Genomic DNA, 12,662 nt, shown 5'->3' with positions numbered 1-12,662 from the left:
ACATGTCATACAGATGTCATAGAGACATGCCAAAAGTTTTGATCAGTCCAGTTCTGAATGTTCTGAAATAATCAGGAGATTGGGCGAGGAGAAGACATGCTGCAGTGTGTCCACTCTCCACTTTGAGTTAGAAAAAAAGAGTGTGACTTATAATGGAGCTCTGTGGATCCAGACACTTTTTTTCGAACTCTTTCTAACTATAAGGATGTCTGTGCAGCCCTTGCTGCCCGATAGTTGGCCAGTCTAATTGCTCAGTAAACATGCAGCAATCTAGCAGATTGCGCTCGTTTACAGCTTATGATCGGGCCGTGTGATAGGACCCTTAAAGAGGACCTGTCACCCCCAGTGGCGGGGCAGAGCCCGGCCGACGCCCGGGTGGAGACCCCTACACTTTACCCGTGCACGAAGTGCCGCTCCTGGACCCGCTCCCGCCACCAAGATATCGCCATCGGAAGCCCAGCACGCGCTCATCAGAGATGAGTCCGACGTTCATAGATAATGAATGGAGCCGTCTTTCTCTATGAACATCGGACTCATCTCTGATAAGGGTCTCCACCGGAGGGGTCGGCCGGGCAAGCTGGGATGGGTTGGCGCTGGGAGTTGTCTGGGTGATCATTATATTGTCCGGTATATTGTCCGGGCAGCCCACAGAAGATATTGGCGGTCTGCTGACGCCGCTCTTATTCCAGCAGATCGCTGCTATCTAAGTCGTTCGTCTTTCAACATGTTGAAAGACAACAAGCAGCTGACATAGTTCTGTCATGATGTCGTCTGATCGTTGTCGTCTATTACACATAACGATAATCGTTTATTAGGTCTTTAGACTTTGCCGTCCCCAGATCTTAATCCTATAGACATGCCTTGGCTGAGATAAAGCCAGCAATTCATTGCATGTCAATACCTCCATCTAATGTGCGGCCGATAACCCTGCAGAAGGATTTACTCCTATTGGATGAATTGCTGCAATTCCGAAGACCAAAGGGAGTCCATTGTGCTACCAGATGGGGGGCAATAATAAAATGGCCATTCGGTGTACCTGATGAACAATTCGAGGGCTTATATTTGCAGGTGGAAGTTCTCTTCACAGGCGCCTCTCTGCAATCTTGCTCTAGTTTTATGCTTGAAATTGAGTTATAAATTCACTTTGACGTACAGCCTGGATCATTACATTCCTTCCCATAATGCAGCAGGACAGGAGTCCAGTGATTGGATTAAGGTTTATAAGACAGAAAATATTCTAAGAACATCTTTTTTCCATTACACCGGGCGCTCCTGTGTGAGCGGGTAGAGGAGTCGTCGGCTCCAGCCTGTAAACATCGCTCATACCTGCAACCCCCCCCCTCCCCCTCTTCCAGCGATTGTTACATTGTACATTTGTTACGTCTATAAATTTTCATGTCTCACTTTTATGGTATTATTCTGATTTACTGTTCTGCTGCAAGCTGTGTGCATCAGGCCAAAATAGCAAATGAAATCTGCGGACTGAGATCCGCGGGTGGTCATTTTATGGCTTTTTGCATTTGCCTTGGAAATCTAAAAGTTGCAAACTTTCTTCTTTTTTTTTTTTTTTGGACCACTGCTGTCATCCTATCTCCCAGGCGCTGTAAATAAGAGCTTCCCCCGAGCTATACAACTAATAGAAAGATTGGACAGAGACATATTTATTAAAGTAAAAGCATCTGGTTATAAAACAATTGAGGTTCTTATCCATTGCCCAAACCTATGAAACCAAGGTCCCCCGAATGACAATGTACCAGGCCAACCATGGAGCTGAGTTATGTAGAGTTACATGTTGTGCGGCATGACTGCCCCCCATTGAGCACCACACTAGAAGGTATGGCAGGTTGCCATCAAGTCCCAGCATATACTGTAAAAGTACTGTGTTTCCCCGAAAATAAGACAGTGCCTTATATTAATTTTTGTTTCCAAAGAGGCACTGTGTCTTATTTTCGGGGGATGTCTAATTTCTGTCCCCTTGGCTTTCTCCCCTTGGGCCCCCCCGCCATACTCACCACGTTGGGACATGGAGACGGGCATGGGGGCCATAGACCATTGTGCCTGCGGCGCCAGCTGTCAAGCTGTCCATGAGGGGATTAGGTGAGTGGGGGGGCTGAGTCAGGTGGGTGGTTAGCGGCCTTACTTTTAGGGGGTACCTTAGTCTTAGTTTAGGGTGCCTTTTTTTAGGCTACCTGGTAGGCTAGCTGGGGTGTCTTATTTTAGGAGGATGTATTATTTTCAGGAAACCACGGTAATAACTTTTTATGTCCTTTCCTGTCTCTGGCTATTTTCCATTGTATGCGCAGAGTTATTAAGGAATGGTAATCTCTCTTGTCCACAGACATAAAGCATTCGGCTGGAGTTATAGGGCTAGTAATATGCACAGTTTTATCTGGCGGCTTCGGAGCGGCTACTACTGCTGCCGCAGAAGTCACAATTCCCTGGGTCATTAATAAAATGCAGTAAAGTTCTGTCACCATCTTGTTCTACAGAGCAGCGAGCGGGTCATCGGAGATCACTCCGCAGCCCCGGGCCAAAGGTTCAGCGCGGCAGTCTCGTGGGGTATTCGCTTTACGACAAAAGCACATTTGGATCACATAATTCTGTTAAGTCTGCTGGCTGAAAGCTCAGACGGAGTCACCTCTACAGCTCTGCTAGAAATACAGCGCCGGCTCAGAGATAAACGGCAAAAAAGCAAGGTGACGGGAGGGAACGTGCTGGGTGGTGGCAGAGGCTTTTATAACCGGTGCGTATAATCATGTAAGGGAAAGCATGAGCAATGGAAAGAGACAACAACAGATCATAAAATAGAGAAAGAAGAAAGGAAAGAGACAGAAGGAGAAAAAGAAAACAAGGAAGACAGGAATGCAGAAGGGGAAATTGGCTGTCTGGGCTCTCCCATGTGATCAGCGCAACTCGATGCTCAAGTCCGATTGTTCGGTATTTGATTACAGGTGGCTGGAGAGGATGGATGCAGCCCTAGGGGGTCCTGGAAAGCCTGGATACAGCCTGTGGCCTATGACTGTACTCATGCTTTCCCAGACTCCTTATGGCTGCATCCAACTTCTTCAGCCACCGTACTCACATGTCAAACGATCGAACACGCCCATGCTCGTGTTACATTCATCTCTATTTATCTGGCTTCTTCAGACAAGAAAAATATCTGAGATGAAGCCTGGTAATGGTAATCACATGGCAAAGCCCAGGCAGTCAATATAGAGAAAGTTGTTAGGTAAATGATCAGTCAGTTCAGTCAGACAAGTTAATGTGTTTGTTGGAAGCAGGGAAAATGGGTGAGTGTATGGGTCCTATCCCACGGGCCGATGGGGGCCCGATCAATAGTGTAAACGAGTGGCGATCGGCTAGATCGGTGCTCATTTACTGGGCCTATTACACAGCCCGATAATCGTTTAGTGAGGGCTACAGGGACATCATTACCAATGTCCTTGCAGCCCTTGTTTAAACACCATACTTTACCTAACCATGCTGCAGGGCTTCTCCTGCGCTCCTTCTTCCTCCCGATCCTGGGTGCAGCAGCAGCTTCAGTGCGACCTGTCTGAGCTGATAGACCACTCAGCCAATCACTGGCCCTGGTGGTCCTGGCCAGTGATTGGCTGAGCGGTCTGTCAGCTAAGACAGGCCGCTCCAAAGCTGCTGCTGCGCGCTGGACCGGGAGGTAGAAGGATCGCAGGAGAAGACCTGCAAGATGCTTAGGTAAAGTATGGTGCTTGTGAAATCGTCGGTCGCCCGCCACGCATCACTATTCCATGCAGCGATGCGCGGTCGGTGCCTGATGATTTTAGGTTTGAACCTAAATAAACGATCAGCCGATGACACGATCATCGGCTGATGGTTGCCAATTATCACTCCGTGGAATAGGACACTAGGACAAGGGCCAGATTGTAGTAGACGTGTAGAGACGACTGGATCAGAGGTTCTCTAAAACACCAGCTCTTTTTCCGTTTTTCTTCTCGTATTTAGTACTTAGTACCTACCAAAGATATTCCAAGGAAGGAAAATCGGTGACCGAGAAGGCCACTGTGTTCTGTTTAAACCTAGTGTAGGACAAATAGTTCCTGCTGGCTATGATAGTCGTCAGAACACACAGGGCTTGTTGTATATGGGTCTGTGTAGCTGCTGACTGGTCAGAGCACCTATGCTGATCCCTGGCTACTGCCAAAAGTGCCTACAGTGGTCACATGAGCATCAGAACAAGACCATAGAGAAATGGAAGAAGACAACCTGGTCATGTGTGTGTGACGTATTCAAAGAATAGATGGCACCATAATGTACTATATGGGAACAAGACAAACCAGCGGGGGTAGTGGGTGCTCTGGACAATGTTCAGCTAGAATCTATGTGGATATTACTGTCACATGTACCACCTACTTTTAAACGTTGCACATGCCAAACCCCCCCTTTATTAAAGTGGGACCCCAAAATGGCAGGGGCCTCTTTCAGCAGGATAATGCTCTGACCACACTGAAGACATTGTTCAGAAATGAGGAACATGACAAAGAGATCACGCTCATAACCAGCCTTTCAATGTCCCAAGATCTCAATCCGGTTTTCTGTGGGAAAACATGGAGGCCACACTTCACGACTAGACAAATCTTACCTGCTGATAGACCCCTATAGCACCCCGGCTGCTGAGGAGGAAGGAATGTGTCTTATCTTCCGTTTATCTTCAGAGTAAACTCCACTCCGGAGCACCGTTAGGAGCACTGTTGCATCATCCAGCCTGCCTCCCATTGATTATCATTAGAAAAGGTAAGCCGGATGACGCGGCAGTGCTCCGGAGTGGAGTTTACCCTAACAGCGTGGTACCGGCTTCCTCCTCAGCAGCCCCAGTGCTATCAGCAGGTTAGATTTGTCTAACCTGTTGACAGTTTCCCTTTAAAGGACTTAAAAGCCCTGCTTCCAGATACTACAGAACACTTCATGGTCAGAATATTAGAAATACAGCGACTACTGACAGTCGGGTATAACAACGGGTCACAAAACAATATTGTGTGACAATTTTACGGTCATCCCCTTGGCGGTTATCTTCCAACATCTGTAACAGCATAGAAAACCATATACAGCTGCATGAAACCTAGACAGACATCATACAAGATGGGGATTCTGGGATTTTGTCTATTTTTTTTTGCACTTTAATTGCTTTTTAATTGCATTGAGCTTTTCTAATTGTTTCGAGTGGTTATTGCAACAAATGTCGCGGCTTATACTATTGTAAAAAAATAAATAAAGAGAAATAAAGTCGTCTCTATTAGATATGTCTGATGTAAAATATTGCCTGTCGAGTACAAAGAGGAAAAAAAAATATTTGAGGTCTGTTAGTATAATGAGAAAAGCAAGGGGCACGTCAGCGGAGGATTTATGTCCACGCACTCCCCACTCCATGCACAGCTGCTTTACATAGAGGCCGTAAATTCCTCATTCTTCGTCTCCTTGGGGTTACCGCGCCAAACATTGCGCTCCAGCCTCCAGATGCATTGATTTCTTCATGAGATGCTAACACGGATAGAAAAGCAATGGCGGCCATTACGGTAGAATACGTTTATCACATGCATAATAAAGCTGTGATTGCCTCGGCGTGATGCTAACAGAGATAGATGCTTTCGGTAACGCGATCAGCGGCGCTCTATGAATATCTGACAAGGGAGTTAATCAAAATGTTTTTTAGTCCCATCACAAGGATGGGCTTTAATGCAACGGTATGGCGGAGGTTTATAGGGTGCCGGAAGAAACTTTACTGCCGCCTGAGAATGTTACATCTACAAGAAGCATCAACCCTCCTTATATATAATAAAGCATGTTTATAGGGAGGTATTTTTGCTTTGTTTTTTATTTCCCTTTTATTGACTAGAGTTTATAGGCCACACTCTACGCAGTCGGTGAATCCGGGGCACTGATTTCCAGTCTTGTAGGAAAATAAAGGTATTATTATAAAGGGTTCTGCGAACTTTGCAGAATCCAGGTGAAAGGGCTTGCTTCTGCTGTTCAGACAGTGCCTGGTCCCTGTTGCTTATCACTTCCTGGTTTACTCTTAAAACAAGACTGAGCCAATTACTGGCCACAAAGGGTAGTGGTGGTCCACCCTCAGTCTGTGATTGGCTTGGAAGCCACTTTTTTGTGTTGAGAAGAAACCAGGACAAATCAGATGGGGTACTAAGCACTGTCTGAACAGCAGAAGCAGATATTTGTGGATGATTTGTTTTATTTTTTTGTACAAATCCTTTAAAAGAGGTTGGTTCACTACAAGAATCCATTTCCACAAACCCTATTAAAGAATATGGATACCACAGGATCCCCCTGAATCAAAACTCTGATCAATTGATATTTGTTTACCATGGCTGAAGAAGTTGGATGAAGCCCTAGGGAAACTGGGAAAACATGGATATAGCCTATGGTTGTATTCATGTTTTCAAGGACTTCTTAGGACTACAACTTCTTTAGCCACCGGTAATCAAAAAAGTAAACAGAGCCAAAGTTACGAGTCTCAAAACACGGAACTAGCCAGTTATCTATCCAGGGAAGGACCTAGCAAAGGGATGGCTCCTTTAGGAAACCACTAATACCACAATATTAAGTGGCCACTTCAGTCAATCACCAACTCAATTACGAGTCTGATGATATGACCAGGGAAATACCAAAGCCAGGTATCCATTAAGACAGCTGTTTTGGGGTGTTGCCCCTCATCAGTGTGGAGTAGGATTCTGGTAAGGTGGGAGCAATTTCCAGTAGACCATCCCTTTGCTAGGTCCTTCCCTGGAGAGATATCTGGCTAGTCCAGTGTTTTGAGAGTCATAAATGAGGTTATGCAGACTTTTTATTTTGCATATTGATGTTTCCCAGGGGGCAATGCACCTAGGATTTCATTGTATTGTGTATTAACCAGCAGCCGACTTTTCTTTGGCTGGTCTCCCTGAGATAAGTGATCTGTTTCCCGTATTTGCCACAACTAGGACATACAGTTGTTATGAGAGCGCAGAGCTGTTACCGGCAGCAGTTACAGCTGACTGTTTTCACAGCAATCAGTTGATCGCCAATGGATCATCATCTATCTAGATGGATACAACCCATTTAAGGCAGATGTAGTACAGTTTATAGATAACCAGTATCTTTTATTAGACAATCTATAGTGGGAATACGGCACTGCTCCACAGATATGCATGTTATGGACACAATACAGTCTTTGCTATTATGTAACCAGTCAACAAAGAAAAGAATGCGACCACATGATGATCTTCCAGTCTCCAGGCGATCCTCAATATATCTACCGCAGCTTAGAAAGGAGCCATAAACATAATATCTGCCTATGATTTCCCCTGGACACCAGTATAATGAATGGACAGGAAACACAAGTTGCGTAACGTTTATCGAGAGGCACAGACAAAGAAACAAGGAATTGTTCTCCCACATCTGCTGTGGCCTCAATTCCTTCAGCACTGATCCAAGGTGGTCGCCGGCTGTAGGGTGGTTCATAGTGAGAGAAATCAGCTTCTAATAGATACGTATTACATGAAAAGTTGGAAAATAAATGTTCCTTCACACGCAGCAGATTTGTTGCAGAAGCTTCTGCCCCAGACACATATGGACCGGTCACAATAGTTTCTGCTTTGTAATTTCACTTGGAAGATGTTGCAAAACTACAACCAATAACTGTGTAAATACAACGCACTACTGATCTAGTACCGATCCTGGGTTACATATGTGCTGTACTGCAGAGCTGCATTCACATTTCTGCAATCTTTTAAACAAAAACCTTAAAGTAGATCTGTCAGCAGCTTTCTGCCGACTAAAGTACAATAAGGCATTTTAATCTGAATCAGGAGATATAACTCTTATTTCAATCCATCACTCCAGTGCTGAGATATAAGCTTAAGAAGTTTTCTGCAAATACAGAGATAAAGCCCATGGAGTGTTCCCTAGGCTGCAAAAGCCCAGCACTGTTCGATCTTACAATCTAAACAGAGTAGGCATCTAGATGCAGACTTAGGGGCGTTACTTAGGAGAGAAGGGACTGAACATTGCTGGGCTTATGCAGCCTAGGGAACACCCCATGAGCTTTATCTGCTAATTTGAATTAAACTTCCAAGGTTTATATTTCAGCGTTGGAGTGACGGATTGAAAGCTGTCGACACGTCCATTTTCGAGCTTATATTGGACAGCCACACATTTATGTCTTTTATGGGAAGGTGTAAGACTCTTCTCGGCATAGAGTTGAGAAACCACCATACACCTTAGACATTTGGCCACACTGTACTAATAGAAGGACCCACAAAAGTGCTGGTAGTGCTGGTTAGTTTCACTAAACTCACCGTTTCTAGGTTACTGAATATCAGGTGCATCTATTCTAGAATCTAGATGGAGGCCCAAGTGTGGCACACATCCTCTAAAGACCACCCTAATATCTCCATATATATCTGTTACTACAGCAAAGTGTCTTTTGTAATACACCTGCATTGTGTTGTTTGTGCTGTCTCCTGCTTCAACTTGTCCTGTAATAACACTAATATATATTAATCTTCACTTCATAGGTCTGCACAGACGCTGAAAACACAAATCAGTACTTATATAGTGCAACATAGTCTAATAATAGAGAATAATGTAGAAGTACTTGTGTATGCCTTGTGTTTAACTATTCTTGCTGATGTCTCAGGCATTGGTTTTCGCATTGATTCCTATTATCACTAATATATATAAACCACATAAACCCATGTAGTTTTCTGGTGGTACATGCGTTGGTCACATGACACCCTACAGTAACGTAATGTATGGATGCAACTAAGCCGGAATGAAACAGATGAAACTAAAGAACTATTGTTATACAACAAACAACCAGGAGCATTTCTTTAAAGTGTACCTGTCGTTATAACTTTCAAAATCTAAATAATCAGTAGATGTGATATAAAGAAAATTTGCAATTTAAATTCATTATTATTTTTTTTGTTATCATGGAGAACACAGCACTTCCTGTTTTCAGGAAGTCAGAAAATAGGAAGTCCTGTGTATCCCAGGCCATCTGATTGGTCACAGAGAGAAGGCAGTCATGTGACTGATGGACACATTGAGCTGTGACTCTCTGTACTGGCCGGAATTCCTGGGTTTAGTCTGTTTTTTTTTTCAACCAGCACACAAGTCAGAAAATCAGCCTTCAGGAGACGGGACCTGGATTTCTGGTAAGTACAGCTTTATTTTACAGCATGATAACAACAACAAAAACAATGAATGTATATTGCAAACTCGCTTCATATCACATCTACTGTTGATTTAGATTTTAAAAGTTATAATGACAGGGGAACGCTAAGCGAGGCATATTGCAAAGTTACACTGTGGGGGTAAATTACCATAATTCAGATATGAAGTTTGCTTTAAACGTGTCCGAGCTCACTTCAGAGATTATTACTCATACTGTTACATAAAGCAAGAAAGACGATCAGCAATATCCACTTGTGATGATACATAATGTGATGTGTTATATCAACAGATACATTCATTATATCGAGTTCTCGGAGACTGTCGGAGAGAAGAAGCAAAGATTTGACAAGTAATTAAAGCTTGTTTACCGGAATAGAATCCAGTTTGTATTCCTGCAGAGCGACGAGGCGATGACTACATAACTGTGATGATACTAAAGCAGGGCGTTCTATAGGTAATCTACATAGAATCATCAATCTATAGCAACATATTATGGAGCAGAAGGGTCTGAGCAGCCGGATGTATACTCAGGAGAACTAGGGACTTATGCATTTAAACCTTTGCTCATTCTAGGATTAGGAGTCCTGTGGGCGGTCCCACACAGGGATCACAACAAGCTACAGTCACACATAGCTGTCAATCAATGAGTAGGACCGCCCACTAGACTTCATTTAGACCTCTGGCTCATTCTGAATTCTATTACAATTAAAAATATTTCAAATCAACTGATGCCAGAAAGTGCCAGAGATTTGTAATTTACTTCTATTAAAAACTCTCAAGTCTTCCAGTACTTATCAGCTGCTGTATGTACTGCAGGAAGTGGTGTATTCTTTTCAGTTTGGAGAGCTGGAGAGGTTTTCTATAGGGATTTGCTACTGCTATGGACAGTTCCTGACATGGAGAGAGGTGGCAGCAGAGAGCACTGTGCCAGACTGGAAAGAATACACCACTTCCTGTAGGACATACAGCAGCTGCTAAGTATTGGAAGACCTAAAATCTTTTTAATAGAAGTAAATTACAAAGCTCCGGCACTTTCTGGCACCAGTTCATTTGAAAGAGAAAAAAAAATGTCGAACAATCCCGTTAAGGAGTCCAGTGGGAGGCTCCACTGAGTGATTGACAGTATCTCTGTATGAGTGTGTATGCAGATAGTGTTGACTCCTCTGTAGGACTGCTCCTAACCTAAAATGAGTGGGTGTATAGTAATAAAGCACTAACTTTACAATTTTTTGTCCCCTCAAACATATATATAGCAATCTGCTCACCTCTATAACATGCTGCCCAAAATTTGGTCTACATTTCTAATACGACAGGTTCACTTTAAATACTGTGCCTGTGCTAAAACGCTTTCGTATCCTGAGCTGCATTCATAATTCTACAGGTTTCTCACTTCTGTTCTTTCTGCCTACACAGGAGGGCAAAGCCTATCTAAAAAAAAGAATATATTAATTCACTTTAAAATGTACAAAAGAACTTAGACTCCTGTAGTAGCCGAACTATAAATGCTGCTCTAGTAGAACTATGATTGCAGCTCTGGAGGATAGTTTATGCAATAGAAAATAAGTAATATGTACTTAAAGTGAATGTACCATCAGGTACATTGCTTTGTGTTTTTTACCTTAGCGGATCGTTGTCAATGCAGGGATGCCGGTGGTGCAGTCCTTTTTTGAACTGCAGCACGGGTCCCGCGCCCGGCACTGGACTATTTCCACCCACTGCCCCCCAGTGTGACGATCTCCCCAATGGAGCAGCATTTTAGAGAGGAGATCATCACACTGGGGACTGGCGGGCCTGCTCCCAGTGCTCCGGGGCGGGGAATAGGTCGGTGCCGTGTGCGGGAACTGCGCGGCGGATCAAAATAAAAAGTACCAAGGGACCGGATTCCTGGCGCCGTTGCGGATCCGTTAAGGTGAAAAGCCCAAAGCAATGTACCTGATGGTACATTTGCTTTTAATATTTTATTAGTTTCTGTGTAATTATATTTTCAACCATTTCGGATCCCAAGAGTGGTTTGTATGGTAACCCCTACGTACGGTATAGGACAAACGCCAGGTTTATACCGCTTGAGATTTCACATAAGATCCATTACAAGTTTGGTTATCATGACGACTTCCATCATTGTGCATGTAATGTTACACATCCTCTCTGCGGTAGGTCCGTACAGTATAGAAAATAATCAAAATCTATGCATAAGCTAATGCCCGATGTGTCCGCCTGGTAAAGCGTGTGCAAAACCGCGGCACGAAAGTGACAGATCCGGCTCTTGTTTCACATGTAATGAAAACAGCCGTTCTTGGGAATATTTATCAATCCAAAAACAATTTAAGCCCCACACGGGAGAGATGAATGTTGTTGCGTAGGCTATTGGACGTTAATGAAATAAACACAGCGCTGCCACCCCGTCTGATGAAATGTACGGAATCCATACAGCTTACACATGGGCGCAAGAATGTACACACCGCCACCGAATTCACATCTGAGATTATTATTGTTTTTTGCATAATTCCAAATGTTTCTCTTTATCTTTTTCCGTGTTTATCTACAGATGCCAGAGTCTTACATGGAAACTTGGAGAATATCGCATTGAGAGCAGGACTGTGCTTATGTGGGATGGTGCTGCACATGGTGTACAAATAACCATTCCAAACCCTGCCTAAGCATCAAAGGGGTAGTTCACCGAAACATTTTCTCTTTCATATGAAACAGGTGCAAGAGGTTTGTAGTTTACTTCCATTAAAAAAATCTCAAGTCTTCCGGTACTTATCAGCGGCTGTATGTCCTGCAGGAAGTGATGGATTCTTTCCAGTCTGGAGAGCAGGAGAGGTTTTCTGTGGAAATTTTCTCCTGCTCTGGACAGTTCCTGACATGGACAGAGGTGGCAGCAGAGAGCACTGTGTCAGACTGGAAAGAATACACCACCAAGAATATATAACTTTTTGTTCGGCAAGTGAATAGTCACTAAGGCTTGGCTGAAGTGTCTGGGCTGCATCAGCTCTCTCCGTCCCTGCCATTTGTGACTGACAGACATGCTGTGCTGATCTCCTGTGCACGTGCCATTCATTTGGATTGTGGCACAATGGCTGCCCCCCAGACTCCCCCCCCCCCCCCCCCCCTCACAATCCTGAAGAGCAGCGGCTGCATGTCGACCATAAAGGAAGGGATTGGCCAATGTAGTCCATAGTGATGCAGCTATGATGGACAGGCAGGGCAATCAATGTAATCCCATTAGCACAGGGGGAGGGAACCTTGGCCCTCCAGCTGTTGCAAAACTCCCATCATGCCTGGACAGCCAAAGCTAAAGCTAATGGAGAGAGCTAAAGAGGGTGGAGAGAGTATAGTTTAAGGGCCCTATTACATGGGACAATTATCGTGCAAAAACTAGTGATATCGTTTTAATTTAACCGCTAATCGTTCTGTGTAATTGCAGGCAACGATCGAAAAATTGTTCATATGTCGTTGAT

General features: G+C 44.1%; 1 protein-coding gene across 2 annotated transcripts in view; it reads right to left on the bottom strand.

Annotated features, from left to right (window-relative positions):
- The window catches only part of ZFYVE27 (zinc finger FYVE-type containing 27), a 71,914-nt gene that overhangs the window by 7,631 nt on the left and 51,621 nt on the right, over positions 1–12,662 (bottom strand). The gene's annotated exons all lie outside the window — the stretch shown is intronic.

The sequence above is a fragment of the Dendropsophus ebraccatus genome, chromosome 8 (assembly GCF_027789765.1).
Source record: "Dendropsophus ebraccatus isolate aDenEbr1 chromosome 8, aDenEbr1.pat, whole genome shotgun sequence".
Classification (NCBI taxonomy): Eukaryota; Metazoa; Chordata; class Amphibia; order Anura; family Hylidae; genus Dendropsophus; species Dendropsophus ebraccatus.
Note: the sequence above shows the minus strand (reverse complement) of the source record. Positions and strands in the feature narration are given on the sequence as shown.